This window comes from Lampetra fluviatilis, chromosome 67 (genome assembly GCF_964198595.1).
Source record: "Lampetra fluviatilis chromosome 67, kcLamFluv1.1, whole genome shotgun sequence".
Taxonomy (NCBI): domain Eukaryota; kingdom Metazoa; phylum Chordata; class Hyperoartia; order Petromyzontiformes; family Petromyzontidae; genus Lampetra; species Lampetra fluviatilis.
This window is the reverse complement of record NC_136341.1, coordinates 4,327,816-4,339,338: the sequence shown is the minus strand read 5'-3', so window position 1 is coordinate 4,339,338 and position 11,523 is coordinate 4,327,816.

Here is an 11,523-nt window from a genome sequence, read left to right as displayed (position 1 = left end):
ACACTACACTATACACTACACTATACACTACACTATACACTACTATACACTACACTACTATACACTACACTACTATACACTACACTATACACTACACTACTATACTATACACTACACTATACACTACACTATACACTACACTACTACACACTACTATACACTACACTATACACTACACTACTATACACTACACTACTATACACTACACTATACACTACACTACTATACACTACACTATACACTACACTACACACTACACTACTATACACTACACTATACACTACACTACTATACACTACACTATACACTACACTACTATACTATACACTACACTATACACTACACTACACACTACACTACTATACACTACACTATACACTACCACATACCTGTCAGACCTTATTGATCACCAGACCGCTGCGACAATTTTTCGCAAGCGACCTGGCGAATGGACAATAGCTCTCGCAAGCGGCTGGTTCATCCTCATCATCACCGTGGCCACCATCGCGTGGAAATGTCGAGCGGGAGCCAAGACTCTGAAACGCCGCGTGTGATGTCGATTCTAAACGTGGAGGGGGGAAAAATTAACCCGTAAAAACAAAGTTTTTCACTATAAATCCTTTATATGCGTGGCGGCTAGAGTCCTCTCGTCCTCTGGCTTGAGATGGCTGCCACCTATGGGTCAGATGATTGCCTGCCACCATTAAGCAATTGGTAATTAAATACAATTTATTTTTTTCCTAAAAAGTGTAAAATTTTGGAACATTTTTTTTCACGAAAATGCATTGTCACGCACAACGAGTCTGTGTGCAAAATGTCAGCTGGATTGGAGCACGGGAAGTGGGTTAAAAAACGACCGAAAGATTTGCACGGTCGTAAGCGCGCAAGCAAGCAAGTGAACTTAATATAAAGGATTTAAAAAGCGGAAAACCCGGAGAGATAAATCCACGCGACCACGGGGAGAGACACAGAAAGAGAGATGTACAAGCTCCGAATATACAGCAGGCGTCAAAGTCGGGATGGAACTCACGACCTCCTGTAGACCAGGCGAGGTAGTTAACATCTCCTAGCCACCGTGATGATGATGAGAGAGAGAGACGCAAACTCCAAATCGACAGCAGCAGGCGTCAGGGTCGGTATCGAACCCACGACCTCCTGTAGACCAGGCGAGGTAGGCAACATCTCCTAGCCACGGTGATGATGATGAGAGAGAGAGACGCAAACTCCAAATCGACAGCAGCAGGCGTCAGGGTCGGTATCGAACCCACGACCTCCTGTAGACCAGGCGAGGTAGGCAACATCTCCTAGCCACCGTGATGATGATGGTAGCCACCGTGATGATGATGCTGATGAGAGAGAGACGCAGACTCCAAATATACAATCTTAATTTTAGAACTTTCGTGACTGCAGGAATTATTATTTGGTTCTTTCGGTTAAGTCACGTCTAAAGATAAAATAATAAATTAAATTACAGCATACGACGTTTCGATTGCAACACAAGCAATCATCATCAGGTATAATGAAATAGCGACATAAAATCTAACCAGAAAACTATAGACAGACATATTAGCAGACAGAAATCACCAAGATACATAGAGAGAGCAACACAGGTAACAGAGAGGGGTGATCGTCTCTGTGGGGTGGCCTTAAATAGACAGAGGGGGGCGGAGGCAGCGAGAGGGAGGGGGGTTAGAGAAAAAATTAGCATATCAATGATGGTGCTGCGAATGCGATGGCACGGCAAGCAAGCCTGAAAATCAGGAGAAGGGCACACTAAAATTAAATAACCTAGTAAAATATCGAAATGTAATGTAATACAACACAGAGGGTCGGTCAACACACAATTAACGCATAGCCTGGTTGCTTACGTATTTCAAAGATTGCTAAGTTAGAATTTAAGTGTGAACATTCCAAAGGGAGGACACAGGCAGAGAAAACAAGTAGCCAGAGAGAGAGAAAAAAAGATAAGCTTAAAACTTCCCCGTAGAAGTGGTTCAATCTTAATCAAATATACAGCTGCAAGCGTCAGGGTCGGGATCGTACCCACGACCTCCTGTAGACCAGGCGAGGGAGTTAACATCTCATAGCCACTGTGATGATGAGGGAGACGCAGACTCCAAATCTACAGCAGCAGGCGTCAAGGTCGAGATCGAACCCACGACCTCCTGTATACCATGCGATGTAGTTAACATCTCCTAGCCACCGTGACGATAATGATGATGATGATGAGAGAGAGACGCAGACTCCAAATCTACAGCAGGCGTCAGGGTCGGGATGGAACCCACGACCTCCTGTAGACCAGGCGATGTAGTCAACATCTCCTAGCCACCCTGATGATGATGATGATGAGAGAGACGCAGACTCCAAATCTACAGCAGGCGTCAGGGTCGGGATGGAACCCACGACCTCCTATATACCAGGCGAGGTAGTCAACATCTCCTAGCCACCCTGATGATGATGATGATGAGAGAGACGCAGACTCCAAATCTACAACAGTAGGCGTCAGGGTCGTGAACGAACCCATGACCTCCTGTGTACCAGGCGAGGGAGTTAACATCTCCTAGCCACCGTGATGATGAGAGAGACGCAGACTCCAAATCTACAGCAGGCGTCAGGGTCGGGATCGAACCCACGAACTCCGGTAGACCAGGCGAGGTAGTTAACATCTCATAGCCACCGTGATGATGAGAGAGACGCAGACTCCAAGTACACAGCAGCAGCAGGCGTCAGGGTCGGGATGGAGCCCACGACCTCCTGTACACCAGGCGAGGTAGTTAACATCTCCTAGCCACCGTGATTATGATGATGATGAGAGAGAGACGCAAACTCCAAATCTACAGCAGCAGGCGTCAGAGTCGGGATCGAACCCATGACCTCCTGTATACCAGGCGAGGGAGTTAACATCTCCTAGCCACCGCGATGATGGTGAGAAAGAGAGACGCAGACTCCAAATCTACAGCAGGCGTCAGGGTCGGAATCGAACCCACGACCTCCTGTATACCAGGCGAGGGAGTTAACATCTCTTAGCCACCGTGATGATGAGAGAGACGCAAACTCCAAATATACAGGAGCAGGCGTCAGGGTCGGGATGCAACCCACGACCTCCTGCATACCAGGCGAGGTAATTAACATCTCCTAGCCACCGTGATGATGATGATGAGAGAGACGCAGACTCCAAATCTACAGCAGGCGTCAGGGTCGGGATCGTACCCACGACCTCCTGTAGACCAGGCGAGGTAGTTAACATCTCTTAGCCACCGTGATGATGATGAGAGAGAGAGAGAGACGCAAATTCCAAATATACAACAGCAGGCGTCCAGGTTGGGATCGAACCCACGACCTCCTGTAGACCAGGCGAGGTAGTTAACATCTCTTAGCCACCGTGATGATGAGAGAGAGAGAGAGACGCAAATTCCAAATATACAACAGCAGGCGTCCAGGTCGGGATCGAACCCACGACCTCCTGTCGACCCCCGTGGCCGCGTGGATTTCTCTCCGGTTTTCCCTTCCACATATAGAAGTTTGCACTTGAGAATATTTGACTCCTGCTACGCATGTCCACGTGATGAGCCCCTTCACTGTGGCCACGTCGCTTCTGGAAACGAGTGATGGAGCGCATTGGGCATTACCTCGCAGAGAGAGAGACACCACACAGAGACACACAGAGAGAGACACACAGACAGACACACAGAGAGAGACACACAGAGACACACAGAGATTCACACAGACAGACACAGAGAGAGAGACAAACAGAGATACCCACAGAGAGAGACACACATACAGACACAGAGAGAGACACACAGCGAGAGACACAGAGAGAGACACACAGAGACACACAGAGATTCACACAGACAGACACAGAGAGAGAGAGACAAACAGAGATACCCACAGAGAGAGACACACACAGAGACACACAGAGAGAGACACACAGACAGACACACAGAGAGACACACACAGAGACACACAGAGAGAGACACACAGACAGACACACAGAGAGAGACACACAGAGACACACAGAGATTCACACAGACAGACACAGAGAGAGAGAGACAAACAGAGATACCCACAGAGAGAGACACACAGACAGACACAGAGAGAGACACACACAGAGACACACAGCGAGAGACACAGAGAGAGACACACAGAGACACACAGAGATTCACACAGACAGACAGAGAGAGAGAGACAAACAGAGAGACACACAAAGAGATACCCACAGAGAGAGAGACACACAGACAGACACAGAGAGACAAACAGAGAGACACACAGAGAGAGAGAGACACACAGGCAGAGAGAGACAACAGAGACACACAGAGAGAGACAACACAGAGACACGCAGAGAGAGACACAGAGACACACACAGAGAGACACACACAGATACACACAGGCAGAGAGAGACACAGAGAGAGACACACAGAGAGATACAACACAGAGACACAGAGAGAGAGACACAGAGACACACACAGAGAGACACACACAGAGACACACAGGCAGAGAGAGACACAGAGAGAGATACACAGAGAGATACAACACAGAGACACAGAGAGAGACACAGAGACACACACAGAGAGACACACACAGAGACACACAGGCAGAGAGAGACACAGAGAGAGATACACAGAGAGATACAACACAGAGACACACAGAGAGAGAGACACACACAGAGAGACACACACAGAGACACACAGAGAGATACAACACAGAGACACACAGAGAGAGACACAGGGACACACACAGAGAGACACACACAGAGACACACAGGCAGAGAGAGACACAGAGAGAGACACACAGAGAGATACAACACACATACACACAGAGAGAGAGACACAGAGACACACACAGAGAGACACACAGAGACACAGAGGCAGAGAGAGTCACACAGAGACACACAGAGAGAGACACACAGAGAGAGACAACCACTCACCAACCCGCTAAACCACTCACTCACCAACCCCTCATCCACTCACTCACCAACCCACTCACCACCCACTCAACCACTCACCACCCAGCTCAAATACTCACCAACCCACTAACTCACCACCCACTCACCAACCCCCTCACCACCCAGCTCAAATACTCACCAATCCACTAACTCACCACCCACTCACCAACCCCCTCACCACCCAGCTCAAATACTCACCAACCCACTAACTCACCACCCACTCACCAACCCCCTCACCACCCAGCTCAAATACTCACCAACCCACTAACTCACCACCCACTCACCAACGCCCTGACCACCCAGCTCAAATACTCACCAATCCACTAACTCACCATCCTCTCAACCACTCACCAAAACACTCACCCACTTAGCAACCCACTCACCACCCTCTCAACCACTCACCAAAACACTCACCCACACCAACCCACTCACCACCCTCTCAACCACTCACCAAAACACTCACCCACTTAGCAACCCACTCACCACCCTCTCAACCACTCACCAAAACACTCACCCACTTAGCAACCCACTCACCACCCTCTCAACCACTCACCAAAACACTCACCCACTTAGCAACCCACTCACCACCCTCTCAACCACTCACCAAAACACTCACCCACTTAGCAACCCACTCACCACCATCTCAACCACTCACCAAAACACTCACCCACTTAGCAACCCACTCACCACCCTCTCAACCACTCACCAAAACACTCACCCACTTAGCAACCCACTCACCACCCTCTCAACCACTCACCAAAACACTCACCCACTTAGCAACCCACTCACCACCCTCTCAACCACTCACCAAAACACTCACCCACTTAGCAACCCACTCACCACCCTCTCAACCACTCACCAAAACACTCACCTACTTAGCAACCCACTCACCACCCTCTCAACCACTCACCAAAACACTCACCCACTTAGCAACCCACTCACCACCCTCTCAACCACTCACCAAAACACTCACCCACTTAGCAACCCACTCACCACCCTCTCAACCACTCACCAAAACACTCACCCACTTAGCAACCCACTCACCACCCTCTCAACCACTCACCAAAACACTCACCCACTTAGCAACCCACTCACCACCCTCTCAACCACTCACCAAAACACTCACCCACTTAGCAACCCACTCACCACCCTCTCAACCACTCACCAAAACACTCACCCACTTAGCAACCCACTCACCACCCTCTCAACCACTCACCAAAACACTCACCCACTTAGCAACCCACTCACCACCCTCTCAACCACTCACCAAAACACTCACCCACTTAGCAACCCACTCACCACCCTCTCAACCACTCACCAAAACACTCACCCACTTAGCAACCCACTCACCACCCTCTCAACCACTCACCAAAACACTCACCCACTTAGCAACCCACTCACCACCATCTCAACCACTCACCAAAACACTCACCCACTTAGCAACCCACTCACCACCCTCTCAACCACTCACCAAAACACTCACCCACTTAGCAACCCACTCACCACCCTCTCAACCACTCACCAAAACACTCACCCACTTAGCAACCCACTCACCACCCTCTCAACCACTCACCAAAACACTCACCCACTTAGCAACCCACTCACCACCCTCTCAACCACTCACCAAAACACTCACCCACTTAGCAACCCACTCACCACCCTCTCAACCACTCACCAAAACACTCACCCACTTAGCAACCCACTCACCACCCTCTCAACCACTCACCAAAACACTCACCCACTTAGCAACCCACTCACCACCCTCTCAACCACTCACCAAAACACTCACCCACTTAGCAACCCACTCACCACCCTCTCAACCACTCACCAAAACACTCACCCACTTAGCAACCCACTCACCACCATCTCAACCACTCACCAAAACACTCACCCACTTAGCAACCCACTCACCACCCTCTCAACCACTCACCAAAACACTCACCCACTTAGCAACCCACTCACCACCCTCTCAACCACTCACCAAAACACTCACCCACTTAGCAACCCACTCACCACCCTCTCAACCACTCACCAAAACACTCACCCACTTAGCAACCCACTCACCACCCTCTCAACCACTCACCAAAACACTCACCCACTTAGCAACCCACTCACCACCATCTCAACCACTCACCAAAACACTCACCCACTTAGCAACCCACTCACCACCCTCTCAACCACTCACCAAAACACTCACCCACACCAACCCACTCAACCGAGCCACTCACGTTATCACAACACTCACCAACCCCACCAACACCCACAAGAAACTTCATCCATTCACTCACTCACCCATCCACTCACTCACCTACCAGCTCACTCACGGCATCGCGCGCTCACTCATCCACTCACCGAAAAACTCACCCCACGGGCCAACCCACCCACTCACTCACCAACCCACTCACCCACCCACCCCCCTCCCCGCCCTGGTGAGCGTGCGGTGAGTGAGAACAGGCGAGGGGTGGGACTTGCGTCTGTACAGACTCTGCTTTATTCCATCTCCACAGGACACGGGACAGCCGGGACACACCGCGACATCCAGGACACACGGGGGGAGGGCAGCCGGGACACACCGCGACATCCAGGACACACGGGGGGAGGGCAGTCGGGACACACCGTGACATCCAGGACACACGGGGGGAGGGCAGCCGGGACACACCGCGACATCCAGGACACACGGGGGGAGGGCAGTCGGGACACACCGCGACATCCAGGACACACGGGGGGAGGGCAGTCGGGACACACCGGGGCACCAGGACACACGGGGGGAGGGCAGTCGGGACACACCGCGACATCCAGGACACACGGGGGGAGGGCAGTCGGGACACACCGCGACATCCAGGACACACGGGGGGAGGGCAGTCGGGACACACCGGGGCACCAGGACACACGGGGGGAGGGCAGTCGGGACACACCGGGGCACCAGACAGCGTGCATACAACCACTCACATACACAGTACATAATACAAAGATTCCCCGTATAGCCTTAACATACTGTTGGGGCAAGTGCTGTTAGCGAGCACCTAAACACACACACACACACTCTTACATACAAATCCACACAGACACACAGACATAGACACACACAGACATACACACACACATACACACAGACATACACACACACAGACACACACACAGACACACACACACACACAGACACACACACACACAGACATACACACACACAGACACACACACAGACACAGACACACACACAGACACACACACACACAGACACACACACAGACACACACACACACTTACATACCAAGACAAAGATGCCCCGTGTAGCCTCGACAAGGACGTTTGGGGGAAGGGGGTTGGGACAAGTGCTGTTTGCGCGCACATTTAGAGACACACCTCCCCCATCATCTCCCGAGCGGGAACACGACACACGGGGACACGGACACACACATAGACACAAACATAGACACACACATAGACACACACACAGACACACACACAGACACACATACACACACAGACACACACACACGGGGACACGCGGAAACACATAGACACAGACATACACACACAGACACATACACAGACATACAGACACAGACATACACACACACAGACACATACATACAGACATACACATACACAGACACACACACAGACACACACACAGACACACACACGGGGGGACACGGGGACACGCTCGCCAGGGAAGCATCGACTGCTACAGAGGGCAGCAGGTGGCGGGGTGGGGGCAGACGATGAGACTATGACAGACGCGGAGGGCAGCAGATGCCGTGATAAGAGGGCAGCGTGAGCCATGGTGTGAGACACAGGGCAGCAGATAATGTGATAAGGGGGCAGCGTGAACCATGGTGTGAGACACAGGGCAGCAGATAATGTGATAAGGGGGCAGCGTGAACCATGGTGTGAGACACAGGGCAGCAGATGCCGTGATAAGAGGGCAGCGTGAGCCATGGTGTGAGACACAGGGCAGCAGATAATGTGATAAGGGGGCAGCGTGAACCATGGTGTGAGACACAGGGCAGCAGATAATGTGATAAGGGGGCAGCGTGAACCATGGTGTGAGACACAGGGCAGCAGATGCCGTGATAAGAGGGCAGCGTGAGCCATGGTGTGAGACACAGGGCAGCAGATAATGTGATAAGGGGGCAGCGTGAACCACGGTGTGAGACACAGGGCAGCAGATAATGTGATAAGGGGGCAGCGTGAGCCATGGTGTGAGACACAGGGCAGCAGATGCTGTGATAAGAGGGCAGCAGATGCTGTGATAACAGGGCAGCGTGAACTATGGTGTGAGACACAGGGCAGCAGTGGGGGGTCGACATAGGGCAGCAGATGCTGTGATAAGGGGGCAGCATGAGCCATGGTGTGAGACACAGGGCAGCCGACGTTACACAGAGGGCAGCGGGGAGCCTGCGACATTAAAGAAAAGGGCAGGGGGGGGGGGAGGAGGGTGAACGGAGCAGACGTGAGACAAAAGGGCAGTCTATGCTCACTAATAGCACGCAGCACATCAAACGAACCAAGCGCCCGGTTTTCCATACTCCCTTTGCTCTGGATTCAAACCTGTCACCCCTGACCTTCGGGGACGATGGGGGGGGGGGGGGTCCCACCGGTTGGGTCGCTGGTAGTCGCCGTGACCACATCTCGGGGTGGGGAGGGGAGGGGGGTGGGGGTCACGTGGCCACGTCTGAGATACGAAATCCGGTGCCGCTGAGATCCTGGGTTCAAGCCCTGGGTCTGGGTGTCTCTCTCTCTTGTCTCTCTGGCTTATAGGGTTCAGAATTGCCGTGTCAACCAACACCGCTAATAACCTGGGTTCAAGCCCTGGGTCTGGGTGTGTGTCTGTGTCTCTGTGTCTTAGGGGCAGTGCCGGATTATCTCAGTAGCAACGGGAGCTACAAATGTAGCTACGGGCCCCGCAACTTTCAAGGGCCCCGCGCTAAATGCTTTCAAGCTATCAATTACCGGTTCAGTGATTCTGCACTGTCACTATAGTACTATACCGCCTTCGACTGGGTGTTTGAGGTTTAGCGATTTGTCGTATTATCCGGCTGTATAGCAAATAAAAAAAAAACTACGATTGCTTTACGATGCAAGTTAAAAATGTGTGTTTTAATATTTAGGTGTTTTTAAAATTTAGGGCCCCTTTATAACATTTGCTACAGGACCCGCACCAGCTTAATCCGGCACTGCTTAGGAGGTGAAGCATTTCCCTGTGAACCAGCACCACTAATAACCTGGGTTCAAGCCCTGGGTCTGGGTGTCTCTCTCTATCTTATGGGGTTCACAATATGCCGTGTCAACCAACACCGCTGAGATCCTGGGTTCAAGCCCTGGGTCTGGGTTTCTCTCTCTCTTAGGGGGTTCAGAATTGCCGTGTCAGCCAACACCACTAAGAACCTGGGTTCAAGCCCTGGGTCTGGGTGTCTCTCTCTCTCTCAGGGGGTTCACAATGGCCGTGTCAACCAACACCACTCATAACCTGGGTGCAAGCCCTGGGTCTGGGTGTCTCTCTCTCTATCTTAGAGGGTTCACAATGGCCGTGTCAACCAACACCACTAAAAACCTGGGTTTCAAGCCCTGGGTCTGGGTGTCTCTCTCTCTGGCTTATGTGGTTCACAATGGCCGTGTCAGCCAACTCCGCTCATAACCTGGGTTCGAGCCCTGGGTCTGGGTGTCTCTCTCTCTCTTAGGGGGTTCACAATGGCAGATGGGATGCTGGGTTTGAACTGGGACTCTGAACATCAAGAAACCCCGAGTATGATTCTTGAATCTCTCTCTCTCTCCGTCCCTCTCTGGAGTCGCGCGCGCAAACATTGCAGCTCTCAATCGGAGAGGCTTCTAGGACCCCAGGGCACGCGTCACGAATAATCCACCATACGTTGCCTGCTGCAGCTGCTACTGCTACAGCTGCGTTGGCTTGCAACGGTGGCCAAAAGGACAGCCAACAACAGCACCACCACCCACCCACCCACCACCCACCCACCCACCACCCGCCCACCCACCACCACCACCCACCCACCACCCACCCACCCACCACCACCACCCACCCACCACCACCACCACCACCCACCCACCACCACCACCACCCACCACCCACCACCACATCAATGAACACAGCAAATCGGCGCCGTGCAAAGTGTCCCTGGGAAAAAGGTCAATAGATTTTGTGTAAGTTGCTTTAAAAAATGGATCAGCATCATCATCATCATCGTCGTCACTTATTACACGTGACAGAACAATCCCATCATGCACACGCGCGAAAGGGGTGGGAGGGTGTGAAGAGCTTCATAGCTCATCGGATTCCTCTATCCAGCAGTATAAATAGAAGATGCATACTCTTAGTTCTTTCGGTAAAGTCACCATGTAGGTAAAAAATGAAATTAAAATTAATACAAAATAAAAACAATAAAATCATGACGTTTCGGAGGCAACACAAGTGTCCGTCTTCAGGTGAAAATGTCACAGCAAAAAATCTCACAGCAAAAAAATCTGTATCAAGTGATACAAAAATCTGTATCAAGTGGTCAAGATTTTTTGCTGTGACAGTTTCACCTGAAAACGGAAGCTTGTGTTGCCTCCGAAACGTC